The sequence below is a fragment of the Carlito syrichta genome, unplaced genomic scaffold (genome assembly GCF_000164805.1).
Source record: "Carlito syrichta isolate Samal-C Ts95f unplaced genomic scaffold, Tarsius_syrichta-2.0.1 Scaffold301833, whole genome shotgun sequence".
Classification (NCBI taxonomy): Eukaryota; Metazoa; Chordata; class Mammalia; order Primates; family Tarsiidae; genus Carlito; species Carlito syrichta.
The window spans coordinates 150,795-166,069 of record NW_007245929.1 but is presented as its reverse complement, the minus strand read 5'-3'; the positions used below and the strand labels follow the sequence as shown (position 1 = coordinate 166,069).

The window sequence follows — 15,275 nt, the reverse complement described above, 5'->3', positions numbered from 1 at the left end:
AGAGAATCTGAAGAAAGTATGGTAAGATGGCAAATCTATTCATCTTCGTTGGCAGATCCTGGGTGTTTGTTATGGTATTTTCTGGATTCCTGAAATGCTTCATAACTAAAATTGTAAATAACTGAGAGCAAAAAAAGTTGTTCAATCAACACATATTTATTGATCATCTACTATATGATAAATGCTGGAGTCAGAGTCTTGGGATGTAGTAGCCAATAAGACAGAAAGGTCTTTGCCCCAGTGGAGTGCAGCATGGTGGAGACAAACAAGAAACAAGAAAGGCACTCACACTCACAGGCTGTGGCAAGTGCTGTGAAAGAAATAAAATGAATGTCATATTTACCAGGGAAAGGGCTAAGGCTAGCTGCAGATGGAGAGGCTGGGGACAGGGACCATGAGATTGAAGAGTGAGAGGGTCACACACATCCCAGGGCAACTGAATCTTAAGAAGAGGGCACCATAAAGGGGGTGCCCAAGGCCAGAAGGAGCTAGAAAGACTGAACTGCTGAGAGAAGGGGGATGGATGGAGACAGGGTGAGGAGGCTCAATCTGACACTGAATGCAATAGTGTGACATCGGAGGTCCTAGGTGGAGGAGCAGGGTTAGGGTACTGGGGTCACATCACTGGAGGTCTTAGGCAGAAGATGGGGTTAGGGTACTGTAGTCACTGGGTGAGAAATGGATTGTGAGAAGAGAGGAGGAAGCTGGGAAGCCCCTGCAGAACTTCAGGTGAGGGAGGAGGATGGTCCACAGCAGCACAGTGGCTGTGGAGATGAAAAGAAGGATTTGAGATTCACCTTCTATGACTAGAGCTGTGCGTCACAGATGTGGACTGGGCATTCTTCCCACAAGAAGGCAGCTCTCCCACCTGCACTTGTGATGTCGCCGTGCCTGCGACAGCAGCTAGTGTGGCCGCGTCTGGCCTTTAAGTCACTTGCTCCAGGCACTTCTTCACATTCAACCCCAGGGGACAGTTTGATGAGCCATGATGCCACTGCATGACATGAATGACTGACATTCCATTTCCCATGAACGAGCTGCTCGGTGCTGCATCGGGGCTAAGGACACAGCCAACCTCCCTGACCACCCAGGGCCGGTCCTGACACCACTCCTCATGTCCAGTTAGGAAATCAGAAACCACAGCCATTATTTTATTTTTTATTTTATTATTATTATTTTTTGCATTGGGGTCTCACTCTGTTGCTCAGACTGGAGTGCAGTGTCATGATCACAGCTCATAATAGCCTTGACCTCCTGGGCTCAGGCGATCCTCCTGCCTCAGCCTCCTGAGTAGCTGGGACTACAGTCATGTACTATCATGCCTGGTTAATTTTTCTCATTTTTTGTAGAGTCAGAATCTCACTATGTTGCCCAGGGTGGTCTTGAACTCCTGGGCTCAAGCGGTCCTCCCGTATTGGCCTCCCAAAACACTGAAATTAGAGACATGAGCCACCATGTCTGGCCTACAGTAGAAATTTTTACCTAAAGTCACTAAGTAGTTATTTGCATAACCTTATAAATGACAAGGGATGTTTTTTAAAGTCAACCTGAGATATATGTTTGTGATCTCCAATATGCACCCACTTCATGTATTGCTTTTTAAGTGATTTTTAAAGGCTTGCTTACAATCATAGTCAACATTTGCAATTATGAGTTTAAAACACTAGGCATAAGAACCAGATCTGTTAAATTTCTTCCAAATTTTTTTGGCCAATTTCATCAGGTGATCTCTATAAGCATCAACACCTGGCCTTGACTGAGGTTGTTTCAGGTCCAATCACTATTTTCTAGTTCAAACTAGAGTGACTGGAAGTCTGCCTGGTAGTAGGAGATACTTTGCAAGATCACTGATTCTTTTCAGAGGAATATGTATTGAAGAAGAGCCTTACTTTATATTATGTCCTATAAGGAAGCAGGGCTTCTTAAACTCTGGAAAATAATCACTTTTTATACATCTCCAGTCTGTTGCAAACTGATACTCTGTAGAAATTAATAAAATTAAATTACTAGAAAAATAAAAATTTTAAAAAGACATGCAAAATAATAGCTGCACATTTTGGTTCAGGAAATTATATTCTAATAAATATTACAAAAGGAACCAGTCTCACAGAATGGAATGGAAGAAGAGATTTTAAAGCAATTTCACTGAACTCAGTTTATTCATTTTAAAATTTTATCTAAAGTGAAGGAATTGCTACTATTTTTCAAAGTCCTCCAGTCTCTCAGCAGAAGTCAGTTCCAGCAAACGTATCCTGTAAATTACAGTCAATTTTAAATTATCTTTTGATGAAAGAAATGGATTCTGGATCCATGAATTTTTTAGACCTAGATCTTCTTTTGGTGGAAAATAAAATTCTGAATGCTTCATCACACTGTGAGGTATTTGGTGACAGCCCTTCATTGATGTGCAATGTCAATACCACTGCCTACATCACTGATAACCATTCGGTTTTGGAATATGTGTCATAATCTGCAGAAACTCTGTTCTTCCAAGTTTCTAACTTTCATTTCTGCCCTTTGATTTTACTTGCCATTGAAAAACACGTTGCATTTCTCCCTTGCATGGAAGTATTAAAATCATTAAAAATACTGAAGACATCAGATACATCAGCAGTCCTGCTTATCCAGTTCATATCTTCAACCAGTTGAGCCCAAACTTCTTGGAGTTGCTCTGTAGCTCAGACGTTTTTGAACACCTGACGTCTTGATTGTTGTCATGCTTCAACAGTCATTTAGGACCGGCTTAGTGTCATGCCTTACCAGAGAACAACCTAGAATTCAACACACTAGCCTATACCTAATTCACAATTTTTAGTACCATACTAAACCCACTGTTTAATTTCACCAACATTTCTTTTTCACAGGAGGATTTTCTCACGAGAGAAACAATATGAGAGGGACTCCCAAAAAAACCAGAATTACGCTTTTGGAGGGTGGGCCCCTTATAGTACAGGCTTCACCCGCTAGGTCAGTGTTCCAGGAGTCCATCGGCATTAGTGGACTAGCTAGCGTTGCTGTGAGAGGCTACATTCAGTTTCAGTGAATTTTTTTGAGGTTCTTTCAATACATTTGCCTATTTCATGATTTACGAGAGTACCCGCCCACACTGTGCTAAGCTTCAGCAGTTTTTGACCAAAAATGGCATGGCCCCCAGACCCCATCCTCCCTATTCAACCAATCTCACCCTGAGCGACGTTTTTTCGTTTCCCTGGATGAAAAAAGCCCTTAAAGGGAAACATTTTGCCGATGTGGAAGAGGTGATACAAAATATAGGAGAAACACTAAAAGACATCAAAGTGGACAAGTTCAACAACTGTTCTGAGCAGTGGAAAAAGCATCTCGATAGGTATGTTGCATCCAATGGAGAGTACTTTGAAGGTGACTGAAATTTAAACATGTAAGAATAAACAAGCCGGGCTCGGTGGCTCAGCCTGTAATCCCGTGCCCTTGGGAGGCTGAGGTGAGCGAATTGCCTGAGCCCGCGGGTTCGAGACCCGCCTGGGCAGCGAGACCTCATCTCTACAATAAATCAAAAAATCAGCCGGGCATGGTAGCGCGCGCCTGTAATTCTGGCTGCTCGGAAGGCTGAAGCGGAAGGATCGCCGGGGCCCAGCAGGCGAGGTTGCGGTGGCCGGGAGCGGCCACTGCACTCCAGTCTGGGCGACAGAGTGAGACTCCAACTCAAAAAAAAAAAAAAAAAAAAGAATAAACACACTTTTCATAAATAAATCCTAGCTTTTGGGGTCCCCCTCATACACTGGTTTACATTCTGATCCAAGCTCCTTAATCAGGGTAACTCCTTTAGAATATTTCCTGCACCAGCAGCACATACTCCTACACAAAATTTAAACTCTAACCACACTTGTTGAGAATGTAATCCTTCACAGTTTTGTTCAGTTTAGACTCAGTTATGTACGGCAACAACAAAGTTGAAAAAAGATCTCTTCTCATATCACCATCGTGGTCAAATTGCACATCAGTGGGAAGATGAGGGAAACTGTCACACTGCAATGAAAAAATACGTGACTAGCCTTAACTGCTCCGTGGGTCAATCTTTCCCATGTTGGTCCCTAGATGAGCTGAACAATGGGGACACTGTAGGTGAGTACTCGAATCACCTCTTTGCTGAGATTCATACAACAATTCTAAGCAAATGCCTTTGAGGTAGTCTGTCACTAATGTCTCAGCAACTGTATATGGACTTCAATCTTGGCAAGTTGAAATCCTACTTATTAAGAAGCTTTAGAGCTTTAATGTTTGTACATTAAATATTGAACATCTACTACAATCAGCTTTTTTCTTTTTGAGTCGGGGTCTCATTCTGTTGCTTAGGCTGAGGGGCAGTGGTGTGATCAGGATGATCTCTCAAGCAAGGGGTAGTACAAGATCTCCAGGCATGTTTTTGTTTGCTAGCAGAGTGTTTTTAAATTTCTTTAAAACATGGATGCCTTTAGGCACTGTGGGAGCTATCCAGTTTGCCACAAGTCCCACCACTCCTTAATGCCTCATATATAGTCTAAGACACACATTTATGTTTCTAGAGGCAATGGCTTTTTCACCCCAAATGTACTGAATTCTTACTATGGGCCAGGTGCTACCCAGATGCTCCTCAACTTACAATGGGGTTACATCCAATAAACCCATCATAAGTTGAAAATATTGTAACTCTAAGGTGCATTTAATGCCCCTAACCTATCAAACAATGAAGCTTAGCCAAGTCTACCTTCAATGTACTCAGAACACTCACATTAGCCCATAGTTGGGCAAAGTCACTGAACACAAAATCTATTTTATAGCGATGTGTTGACCATCTCACACACCTTCTTGAATACTGTGATGCAAATGAAAAACAGAATGATGATGTGGGCGCTCGAAGCATGGTTTCTACTTAACAACTGTCACTTTTGCACCATTGTAAAGTCCAAAAGTCCTCAGTTGAACTATCATCAGGGATCACTGGATTAGCTTCTTCCTTGTACTGTCTTGCTCACATGGGCAACCCCAGGAGATCAGGAGCATTCTCAAAATCTTTCTCCAGGAAATCTACACCTGTCTCCCCTGCTTCCTTCTGGCCACATCCATTTTCCTGCTCATTAATACAAATCAAAGTGGTTACAACACTATCACTGGTGAGTTCTCACCTACATTGTAAAAAATGTGTGAACCACACAAATCCGCAGGCAGTGGAACCTCAGTTTGGGATTTAATTTCAACAATTCTTTCTTCTTCTGGGATGACATGAGATTTCCTTTTGTTAAGTAGAGAGCAGCACATGAAGATAACATGATGGATACCATTATTAAAGTGACTGTGGCAAGAACCGATGAAATCAGAATGATATCTTAGAAATCTGTGACTGGGGCAACCCCCTCCCACTGTGGAAGCTTTTCTGTTCTCTCAATAAATTCTGCTTTCTCACTTAAAAATAAAAATAAAAAAAGAAAAGAAATCTGTGACCGTGCAAGAATAGGTACTTCTGACTAAGCCAGCCTGGAGAGTTAGGGAAAGAAACTTGGGCAGGTGAAGACCAGATGAAGTAATAAGCAAATTCAGCAGCTCTGTCGGCAGGCATCTTTGCACACATTAAATAGTGTCCACACTAAGGTTTCTTTAAGCGGCTGTTTACATAATTATTTGTTGGATAAATGACGAAAAAATAAACAAATGAATGTCTAAACGTGGCATTTCTTTATCTCACTGAAAAGAGAGCCTTAAAGAGTACTTGCTGAGTTCTTCCAGAGTCTCACAATCTAAGACAGATCCTTGGCTGGTGTCGAGCTCTCAAGTTCTGAGTACAGATTGTAGGGCAAAGAGAACCTTTAAGATATGGAAGGGAAAAGGCCATCGTGTTTAGTCAAATGTATCTGGGGAAAAGGAGAAACTTTGAAAATGTTCTATTTTGAATAATCAGGGAATATGTATTGCCTTTTACGATCTGTTTCTCAGACAAATCACTTAGTCTAGGCGAACACAGGATAGCGTAACTTTTTTTCTTTTCTCTTCTAGATTCTCTGCCAAGAACGAAGAGCAATGAAGTAATGGTGTGTTGCAGCTGCTGAGTCATCTCTTGGTTGTATTTCTAATAAGACAGTGACACCATTTCTGGTTCTAACATACAGCCGTATTAACTCTGAAATAAGTTGTTATGGGTTTTTCCCCTTGGTGGACTCCAGTTGCAGAAATACATCACTCTATAATTGGAAATGTTTATCCCTCAAAAAAAAAGAAGCTTACTCCTCTTGCTTAAACTTTTAACAACTTGTGAGTCTACCGCTGAATCTGAAGCCAGCGGCTGGATCTGCATACATAATTTGATAGTGAAAGAGTGCCTTCCACAGGCAGGGCATGGAGAGTATAAGGAATCAGAGTGGAAGCCGCCTGGTCAGAACTTGGACAAGACAACATTTTTTTTTTTGTTTGAGTTGGAGTCTCACTCTGTCACCCAGACTGGAGTGCAGTGGCCGCTCCCAGCCACTGCAAGCCTCGACCTGCTGGGCTCCGGCGATCCTTCTGCCTCAGCCTTCCGAGTAGCTGGAATTATAGGCATGCGCTACCATGCCCGGCTGATTTTTTGATTTACTGCAGAGATGAGGTCTCGCTGCCCAGGTGGGTCTCGAACTCGCGGGCTCAGGCAATCCACTCACCTCAGCCTCCCAAAGGCACGGGATTACAGGCTGAGCCACCGAGACTGGCACAAGACAACATTTAAGGGAAGGAGACTTGAAAAGCAGAAAGGTGTGGGTGTCAGGGGAAAGAATGTGTCTAGAAGGCGGCCACCAGTGCCAAACTCAAGACAGAAGAACCATGAGTAGCAACAGAGAGGTAACTGCTGAACTGGTCAGCACAGTTTCAGCAGAGTTGCTGGGGCAGAAATAAGACCACAGTGGATTGAAAGAGATGTGGTGGAATACCATGCAGCCATGAAAAAGAATGAAATCACATACTTTGCAGCAACATGGATGGAGCTGGAGATTGTCATCTGACTTAGAAACAGAAAATCAGACATATGTTCTCACTCATATACAGAAGCTAAACAGTCACAACTGTGGAAATAATAGATACTAGGGATACCACCAGTAAGCAGGGAGGGGACTAGGGTTCAGAAATTACCTGTAGGGCACAATGTTTACTATCTGGGGAATAGACCATCTGAGACCCAATCCCCACTACTACACAATAGGTCCATGTAATGAACATGTGTGTGTACTCCAGAATCTAAAATAAAAATGGGGGCGGGGGGATGGAGAGATGGCACAAGAATAGACATACGACTGCAGCTTAATGTAGAGCTTTGGACAGAGAAGATAAGCGACATGGTGAGGTCCAGCAGAGGCAGAAGGAGGCAGACTCCAAGGCTGTGGTGGGATAGAGTGGAGATGCAGGCCCGTGGACAGGGCTGAAGAAGCTAGCAGTATCCGCCACCACCTTCCTTCTCATCAACCATGTACAGTCACTCTAGAGGGAAGCAGTGCTTCTCAGATGAAAACCAGAAGTGAGGTCATTTGCTGAGTGTGACAGGAAAGATGGCAGAGCCTGAGGACCGCAGTCAGGACTTTGAGGTGACTGTGTGGACACAAGCACAGTGGGAGCTGCTGGAGAGAGCAGGGGACGACTGGTGGTCCGAGGGCCAGCCATGGTGATGTGTTCATACTCTTCATGCGGGTGGAGTGGCCCTTATCCCAGATGCTTAGGACCAGATTCTGGAATATCCGCACACACATAATGAGGTATCTTGGGATAGGACCCAAGGTTACACACAAAATTCAGTCATGTTTTACAAATACCTCATACACTCACCTGAAGGTAATATTATGCAGTCTTTTTAATAATTGTGTGTATGAAGCAAAGTTTTGAGGGTGTTTTAATGTGATCCGTCACCTGCGGTCAGGAGTAGGAATTCCACTGGTAGCATTATGTTGGCACTAGCATGGTTTTGGGTTTTGGAGAATTTGGGATTTCAGGATGCTCGACCTGCATGTCGATACTGCCCACACGCAGCATCTTCAGTGTGAAGCAAGAAGACAGAGAGTCAGGGTGACACAGGGCAGGAGGGAAGGAAGGACAGGGGCTGGGAAGATAAGGGTGGCTGAGAATGCGAGAGGCCGTAGGCTCTAGGCTGGACAGAGAGACAAGGGGATATCACAGAGGTCTAGCATCTGAGGAAAACAGACGGGTCTAGGAACCACGGGTCTTGATGAAGGTCGAGTAATGGGATCAACTCTGACCACAGGGGCCTTGCCCTGGGCTCTGCGCTTCAGAGGGCTCTGCTCGAGCCATCTTTGTGACACCCCATCCACACAGCAAGAATGCTACCGAAGCAGAGGATATGCCCCCTCCAGCCAGCCCCCCATTACCTTTTAGACCACATCCCAGGTACTTGGACCCTGGAAGTATCTTCTCTCACAGCTTTAAGCCTGCTTTTATTTGCTTATTATTATTATTATTATTTTGAGTTGGGGTGTTACTCTGTCACCCAGGCTGGAGTGCAGTGGCATGATCATGGCTCACTGCAGCCTCAGCTTCCTGGGTTCAGGAGATCCTTCTGTCTCAGCCTTCTGAGTAGCTGGGACTACAGATGTGCGCCACTACGTCTGGTTAATTTTTTATTTTTATTTATGTATTTATTTTTTTGAGTTGGAGTCTCACTCCATCACCCAGGCTGGAGTGCAGTGGCATGCTCACAGTCACCCCAGCAGGGCTCCGGTGATCTTCTGCCTTAGCCTTCCAAGTAGTTGGAACTACAGGCACACGCTAACATACCTGGCTAATTTTTTACTTATTGTAGAGACAAGGTCTTGCCACATTGCCTGGGTTGGTCTTGAAGCTGCAGACTCAGGCAACCCACTGACTTCGGTCTCCCAAAGTGCTGGGATTACAGGCTGAGCCACCAAGCCCAGTCAATTTTTTTATTTTTATAGAGATGGGGTCTTGCTATGTTGCCTGGACTAGTTTTGAGCTCCTGGGCTCAAGTGATCCTCCCGCCTCAGCCTCCCCAAGGGCTGGGACTACAGGCCTGAGCCACTACACCCAGCCTGAGCCTTGGTGCCCGTGTAGACCTCCCCTAAAGGTCTGCCTGAAGGGTGTTGTCTGAAGGGGATGTGGACTAAGCATGGATATGGGGACTGGGTGTCTCCACAGTGCGTGTAAAGCCCCTCATTATGTGATGCAAAGCCAGGGACCAGAGGTCAGTGCTCCCTGTGTCGTGGATGTGGCGTGTGAACACCAGAGGAATCCATGAGTCCTGAGTCAAACCTTCCAGCTCATTATTTGTCATGGTAGGAGGATAAACCAGATTACCTTGATTTACACTTTTTAAATATAAAGACATAAGGGGTGGGAGCTTCCACATGCACCCCCACCCGAGGCCCCGCAAATGCTCAAGGTGTCTCTGAATGACGGAGTCAGCTGCATCGGCGGCCGGAGCAGGGATCATTGGACTTCTGGGCAACATGGTGGAATAAACGCTTGCAGAAAACTCCCAGTCCTCTGTGACGCACAGAAATGGCAGATAAAAGGTATATTTCAACCTCGTGCTATTTATCCTCTACTTGCATATCTGCCCAAGCCATTCTCTGCTTTCTCTGGATCACATCACCCAGGCTCAACAGAGGCACCAGCAAGAGGCAGGAGAGGGAGAGGAGAGGATGGGATATTTATTCCCTCCCCCCTCCTGCTTCCTTCTGGTGGTGGCCACTTTCCTCCAAACTTGGTTTCCACCAGGCAGCCCCTCCTCCCAGGTGCCAGCTCTCCCTGGGGGCTTTTCCTCCCTTGCTCTCTCAGGGCCAGGAGTGGTAACAGCTTCCTGCTGTTCTTAGTCTCTGGGCATCTCAAAGGACCTTGCTAAATTCCCTATTCCTACCCTTACTTCTATAAATAGTCCCTTCATTCAAATCTTGAATTTAAGTATCTGGATAATATTGTTTTCTACTGGGGCCCTGAATGATAGGATCATCTTAAAAACAAGAAAGACAAATTTCTGTGAATAGAAAAGAATAATCAACTCTTGCTGGTAGTGATGTCTAAGACTGTGGCTACTGTGAGATCAGAGGTTGGGGCAGGTGCTGAAAAGATTTAGGGTCTGAGGTTTTTATGTCTGCAAAGGGAAAGGAATATAAATATAGTACTGAATACGCCCCACGAGGTGGGTGGGGAGCTGTGGGCATGATGTCCATTTCATTTTTGTCAGTTAGGGTCAAAGTTCCAAATTATCTCTGATTAGAAATGAAAATACGATACCTGTACATAACTAGCATCTGAGCTTGCATTTCACACAGGCAATTACTTCCAAGAAATTACTTCTCAGCAATAGGATTCCCAAACCATGCCTAATGTATGCCTTGTTTCAGAGTTAAGGAACTCATGGGCTTGCTGTTGAGATAATCCTAACACCTCTCAGGGTGAACCCTTGTAGGGCAAATCTATAGGGAAGTTAAGCTCTCAATGGAAGAAAATGACAAAGTGTACAAGGATATTTATTATGATTAAAGGAAGTCTAGTAAATGAGGTAATTAATATCTGAGGAAATACATGTAACTGAAACTCTGGAAAAAGCCTTTCAAAATGCTCAAAGTCATAATGGGAGAATTATTAATGAGATGTCAGCAGGTTGTGAAATAAGAAGTAGAAATGAAAAGGAACCAACTGAACATCTTGGAATGAAAAAATATAATGAGCAGGTCTGACAGCTGAAGAGAAAGTTAATGAACTGGAAGGCAGAAATGAGGAAATCTCCTAGTATCCAGAGAGATTTTAAAAGAAAAAAAACTGAAAGGAAAATCAAGAAGACACAGAAGACACAAGAGAAAACACTGACAATAATAATTAGATTAAGGGAGAAAACCAATATGAGCATCTCACATATTCAAAGAAATATACACATACTCAAAGAAATATACACATATTCAAATAAATCCAACACTTATTTATAATGGAAAAATTTAGCAGATTGGGAAGATAAGGGCTTTTTTCTTCCACCCAAACCCTATAGAAACAGCATACTAAATGGTGAGACTTTAGGAACATTTCTATAAAAAAACTAGAAACACATAAGGATATTCACTATTATCTCTACACCCAATATTAAACCAGAGATCTTGACTCATGGAGAATAGTTATCTGAATGTGAGATTAATTTAGAGATAATGCATTTCCTGGTAGTGATCAGGAAGTAGCTAAGGAAGAAGGCAGCTAAAGTAACAGAGATCAAGGTCACTAGAATTGAGAATGCTAAATAACTGAAAAGTAAAGTACTGAGTGGCTTTGATGATGGCACAGGGCTTTGAATTTTGGGGGAGGCCATATGTGATATAGGTGATCAGGAGTCTGGCGATGACAGTGTTATAGATACAGAGGGCAACTCAGTCAGACAGCAGATGACCAAGAATAGGGTCTACATAGGGTGGAAGATGATGCTCTACAAGCAGTAACACTGTGTCATTATGTGCTCTCAAAGGACCAACTAAGAAAAGCTCTCAGGATAGAATCAAACTTCAGTGACAGCAAGAAGGCAGGTACAGTGTTCTACCATCCAGTTAAGAACATGGGAAAGCTTGTTTACTATGATAAAAGGATTCCAGGATGCCCTCAGAAAGTCCAAGAGAGGGAAAGAGTGGAGGCTGAGCCAGAATAAAGAAGGAGCAAGGTGGAACAGGGAGAGACAACCAGAGAGAACAAGGGGTTCTATCTGTAACAGAGACGGCAGGGCTGTGAGACTGGGGATCAGTGGCACTGAGGTCAAACGTCTGTTGGTGTCTGCCACAGCCTAGACACTTACAGAAGGGAGGTCACAAGGGGAAGAAAATAAACAAGAGATAGGAAATACCCAGGGAAACAGGGAGTGAGGGGGCTGAGCCACAGCACAAATGGTCTGGGTCAGTCAAAGGTAACAGAGTCAAGTCTGATCTCCAGACTAGATCTACTAAGCATCACCTACAGATGTTTCACTTAAGTGTCCTCGCAGGCTGGACGTGGTGGCTCATGCCTGTAATCCCAGGACTTTGGGAGGCCAAGGTGGGAGGATTACTTGAGCCCAGGAGATCGAGACCAGCCTGGGCAACACAGCAAGACTGTATCTACACACACACACACACACACACACACACACACACAAAATCACAGGCATGATGACGTGCACCTGCAGTCACAGTTACTTGGGAGGCTGAGAAGGAAGGGTCACTTGAGCCCAGGAGGTTGTGGCTACTGTGAGCTATGACCGTGCCACTGCCCTCCAGCCTGGGTGACAGAATGAGACCCTGACTCTAAATAAATAAATAAAGCTCTTGCACTACACTGTAGTCTATACTCATACATATTCAGCCCAGGTTTATTCAAATTTATAAATGTTAGAAGTCTAGGAAAATCACGATATGGCATTAAAAAAATGTATCTGGAACAAACACCAAAGTCTTAAATATGACAAATATTTAGTGGAGGCCTATAAACTTGAAACTCAAGAGTACTCAGTTAATTAATCTTATTATATTAATAGGGGAAATCATTAGATTGAGGGAAATCAAAGATTAGATCATAAGCTACTTGAGATATTTTATTTGAAAATCTCAATGAAGAAATTGTCGATACTTTGCATTGTTAACCTTACAGAAACAGATACTGGGTGACTGTTCTCTAAAAGCAACTGTCTCCAACAGAACACGGTATGTCCCTTTCGATAATGATCATGGAGGCACAGATATCAAGACATGCAAGGACTGTGAACCTATAAACCTAGACTATCTGCCTATGTTCATCCGCCTATGAACCTAGACTACTAGTTATAAAAGATAAACATGATGAACTTGAGAAAACAGCACCCATTCATCTGCTTTTCTCAAAATGGAAAAGCACTATGTCTAATTATGATTCTCTGCATTTTAAATAAACAACTTAAAGAAGCAACAAATGTGTTCATAATGAATAGATTTTTCTACATGGGGAACTTTGGCACAAACTGAGGATTTAACCTGGTGAATGTAAAAGTAAACAGCTGAAACACATAAGGATAATTTGAATTGGTCAGAGAATGATGTTTTGGTTAAAAAAAAAAAAAGAATTGCTACTGTTGGGGTTAAATCTTAGGTTATGATGTCAATGCATCATTGTGTAACAAGATTGCTGTCACTCAACTACCAATATCTGACATAAGACGCAGCTCTCTATTCAGCACTGTCCCCTCATAGAGCTGCCACACTGGGTTGCTCTGGTGACCTGGCCGCCTGTCCTCTTCCTCCACTGCTCTGTGCTTCTCCTCCTTGGATGGCAGTGTCCACTCCTCTTTTTCTCATGAGCCTTCCCACTGAGCATAACAGAACTTCCATTTCTAACTCAACAATCCTACATCCTTGACTTCTTCAGCCAGTGCTCACTTCACCTTACTCCTTGATGGGAACCTGGCTCTCTGTTGGAGACACAGCTTCTCTCCACATTCTCCCCAAGTCTCCTGCTTGCCCTGTTCTTCTGGAACACCTCAATCTAATGATTTCCCCTTCTCTCATCCATCTTCAACCTTCTCACTCTACCAGTTCATTCCCATTGGACAAATGTACTCCCAAATCATTCTCAATCTCTCTCTCTCTCTCTCTCTGTCTCCCCCGACACCAACCCCGCTTTCTCTCCCCCACCCCTTCATCCTTCCGCTCCTCTTCTGTCAACTGTCTTCTCTCTCCTCCCCTCTCCCTCATTCTCTAACCCGTTGGAGCCTACCACTTCCCTGATACTGTTCTGGAAACAGTCAACACCTGCCTCCTCATTGCTAAGTCAAGAAGAGTCTCTTAATCCTCATTTTCCACTTCTTGGCAGCATGTCACTGCTGACCCCTCCCTCTCCTTCCTTCTTGAAACTCTATTCCCTTGGCCTCAATGGTCACATAGTTAGGACGCTCTTCATACACCAGGCACTGTTTTTCCATGATAGTCTCATACCCTCCTGTCTGTGCTCACCTGAAATGTTGGTGCTGCACCCAGGCTACTTTCAGGCAGTCTTCTCTCACTTAAATCCTCTCTGAGAGAGTTCATTCAGCCATGGCATCAGTTATGATTATCTGCTGATGGAGCTCAAATCTCTGCCTCTAGTTGTGAGGTACTTTCTGCATATAAGCTGTCTCCCCCATCCCAGGCTTCTTCCTGCCCCCTCTCCCAGGGAGCAGCCTCTGGCCAAGGTTGGATTCTGAAGGGTGTGCATATTCCTAGTAATGAGTCACAGAATATGGGGGTGGGGGGGACAAAGTAAAGCTGAAGACATTGTAGTCTCCATGCTTAATCCGTGTAATTTGAATGATGTGAATTTTGAATTTAGAGTTGCATGATTTGAATTTTGGACCTGATTTCATTGCTTTAATGATAAAACTGCTTGCTGTATAGCCCTGAGGTGCGGATTCTTCACTGACCTGCTGCCATCAGTGTCTCCTGTAAGTTTAATGAACCAGTGCCTCTCCCAGCTGGACCTGTGGTGACTTCTTCCAAACAGATAAAGATGCACAAACCAGCTCAGATTGGGGTGGCTGTATTACAGGGGTTCAGAGGTTCCTCCTTGGCCTCAGAACCACATATTCAAATGCTGTCGGGCACCTCCTCCTGGACATCCCAGGCTACCACAGGAAATTCCTCTCCCTTTCACCCCTGAATCACTGAGCTTCCTGTCAGTGAACAGGGTCATTCATCCTGGCTCTACACATGAAACCTGGCTTCACCTCAATGCCCACATTTTCCTCTTGACCACACCCATTCAGCTGACCTGGTTCTGGAAACTTCTCCACACAAATCTCTCTTAAATCTATCCACATCTCTCCAGCTCCTCAGCGATGCCCCAGTCCACATTCCTTCATCTCTGATTGCCACAATGACCACTAAGGGGACTCCCCACCTCTAGACCCATCCATGCTCTACAGGCAGAAGGATCAGTCTAGACTCTAATCCAGGTCAGACGTGGTGGCTCATGCCTGTAAACCCAACACTTTGGGAGGATAAGGCAGGAAGATCACTTGAGCCCAGCCTGGGTGGCATGTCAAGACCTCATCCCTACAAAAAATCTAAAAATTTAAAAATTAGCCAGGCATGGTAGTGTGTGTCTGTAGTCTCATCTACTCAGGAGGCTGAGGTGGGAGGATTGCGCCCGACTCAGGTTGAGGCTGCGGTGAGCCGTGATCATGCCACTGCACTATAGTGAGCAACAGAGTGAGATGACTGAAAACAAATAATAAATTAAGTGCAAACTGATGCCACTCTCCTGCCTTAGAAGCCTTCAGTGTTCTTCACTGTGCCCAGGAGGAGACCCTCGTCCTA

At 44.2% G+C, this 15,275-nt stretch overlaps 1 protein-coding gene across 2 annotated transcripts in view; it reads right to left on the bottom strand.

Annotated features, from left to right (window-relative positions):
* Positions 1-15,275, bottom strand: part of EFCAB11 (EF-hand calcium binding domain 11) — a 154,516-nt gene that overhangs the window by 30,501 nt on the left and 108,740 nt on the right. The gene's annotated exons all lie outside the window — the stretch shown is intronic.